The 2,481-nt window shown below is 42.4% G+C and overlaps 1 long non-coding RNA gene across 1 annotated transcript in view; it reads left to right on the forward strand.

The window, feature by feature from the left end:
* The first annotated feature begins 264 nt into the window (after window positions 1-264).
* The window catches only part of LOC111089678, a 6,764-nt gene continuing 4,547 nt past the window's right edge, over window positions 265-2,481 (forward strand). Inside the window, exons 1-2 of the long non-coding RNA XR_002613913.1 lie at window positions 265-487; window positions 1,604-1,890. This is a non-coding gene — a long non-coding RNA (uncharacterized LOC111089678). The remainder of the gene's footprint in view (window positions 488-1,603; window positions 1,891-2,481) is intronic.

A 2,481-nucleotide genomic window follows, 5' to 3' on the forward strand; every position in this document is an offset into this window, starting at 1 on the left:
GAACGTTCTTAAAGTTTCAAATGTTATGCCAGAAAATCCCAGACTGTGACACACACACAAAAAATTGTAACACCCACATAAAAAACAACCGCCAGAAGAGCCTATTACTGTAACACCCACACACAAACAATTGTAACACCCACATAAAAAAACACCGCCAGAAGAGCCTATTACAACTTGTGGTTGTGTACAGGTGAGTGTTCCTTTGCTGTAGATTTTAACTTGTCGTTGTGTACAAGTGAATGTTCCTTTGCTGTAGATTTTAACTTGTGGTTGTGTACAGGTGAGTGTTCCTTTGTACGTGATTCGTGCGGATGGACAAATGGGACAAAAGAGGAGCAATCTTCTCCACAGGTCGAAGGTCTTGTTGGTAGCGGGGTTTCTGACCCTCTCCAGTTTCAGGTAAATGAAGGATCTCTTACATGGAGGTTGGCGTCCTCTTCCACTCGTCCAGCCAACCTACAAGATCACTCCTTCGGAGCTCCAGGTATGATGTTAGAACAATAAACTAATATCTTGGTAATCTAACACTACTGATATGGTTTCTTAATATTTCAAACTGGATTACATGGTCAGGGCAGAGTCCCCCTAAAGTTCAGTCATCCTTAATTCAGAAATGTTGAACAGACAACAGCGCCCCCAATAAATAACGTGGTTTACAGCAACTTAAAGTGTGGGGCAGCATGACAGGGCTCGAACCTTGGCACCCTAACCACTAGCTTATACCTGGCACTGACATTTTAAAATTACCTGCAGGACTTCAACTATAATGTTTCTACTCTGAGAATTAAATTCTATATATTTATGGATTTCATGAGACCAGAAAAAAGGGGATTGTGGATTGTTAAGTTTATGATAATCAGATATCCATCGTTGTTACAGTTAATAGTTTATACGACCACATAAGTCTTATCATTCATTTGTTAATGTTTTTTTCTTAATTACTAGTTAATAATTACTAACTAGTTTTTATCCTACGTTTCGGCAGTTTGCATATACAGGAAAGTGTTGGGAGTGTGTGGGGATTTGATTGTTAAGGTAGGATTCGGATAAAAGCTGAGATTGTGAAATACTTTATGATTCAAAGTTAAAAGTTCATTGAATGACTTTATAAACTCACTACCAACAAACGGTGGTGTTACTGTATAAGCCCACCCGAACTCACTACCAACAAACGGTGGTGTTACTGTATAAACCCACCCGAACTCACGACCAACAAACAGTAGTGTTACTGTACAAACCCACCCGAACTCACTACCAACAAACAGTAGTTTACTGTATAAACCCACCCGAACTCACTACCAACAAACGGTAGTGTTACTGTATAAACCCACCCGAACTCACTACCAACAAACAGTAGTTTACTGTATAAACCCACCCGAACTCACGACCAACAAACAGTAATGTTACTGTATAAACCCACCCGGACTCACGACCAACAAACAGTAATGTTACTGTATAAACCCACCCGGACTCACGACCAACAAACAGTAGTATTACTGTATAAATCCACCCGGACTCACGACCAACAAACAGTAGTGTTATTGTATAAACCCACCCGGACTCACGACCAACAAACAGTAATGTCACTGTGTCGTTTCAGCCGGTTATGCTTTCTTCGACATTTTCAACCAGAATGTGGTTCAAACCCCCATCCTCCGAAGTCCCCAGTTCGAGTCTGCTCTTGTGGACAGCCGTTGCATCAGCTTTTGGTTCACACCATTCGGTCGAGGAAAGTCTACGACCCTGAGTGTGGTTCGTGTAGAGACAACGGAGCCTGAGACTCGCGACGTGTTGTGGCGCTTTTCCACCCATGGTTACGACACTAGTCACCCCGAGTGGAACTACGGTCAAACTAAAGTAAAGGCTGATTCGACATACAGGGTAAGTGTAGTATGAATTGGAGTGTATATTTGAAGTTAAGCACAAAGCTACACAATGAGCTATCTGTGCTCTGCCCACCGCGGGTATCTAAACCCGGTTTCTAGCGTTGTAAGTCCGCAGACATACCGCTGTGCCACGGGGGGGCCAGGGTAAGTGTAGTATGAATTGGAGTGTATGTTTGAAGTTAAGCACAAAGCTACACAATGGGCTATCTGTGCTCTGCCCACCACGAGTATCTAAACCCGGTTTCTAGTGTTGTAAGTCCGCAGACATACCGCTGGGCCACTGGGGAGCGAATTGGAGTGTAAAAACCTCGCGATAGGCTACGTATGAACATTAACGAAATACGCATAGCTTTTATGTTATAGATTTGGTTACTAATCATAATACCCAGAAAAGGTAAATATTTATTGTTAGACTTCGGCCAGAATACCCAGGTGTTGTTCATATGTGTGTGTCATAGTTTGGGCTTTTCTGGCAGTGTTGTTTGTGTGTGGGTGTTACAGTAATAGGCTCTTCTGGCGGTGTTTTTTTTATGTGGGTGTTACAAAAAATCTACAGCAAAGGAACACTCACCTGGACACAACCACAAGTTAC

Source organism: Limulus polyphemus, unplaced genomic scaffold (assembly GCF_000517525.1).
Source record: "Limulus polyphemus unplaced genomic scaffold, Limulus_polyphemus-2.1.2 Scaffold7009, whole genome shotgun sequence".
NCBI lineage: Eukaryota > Metazoa > Arthropoda > Merostomata > Xiphosura > Limulidae > Limulus > Limulus polyphemus.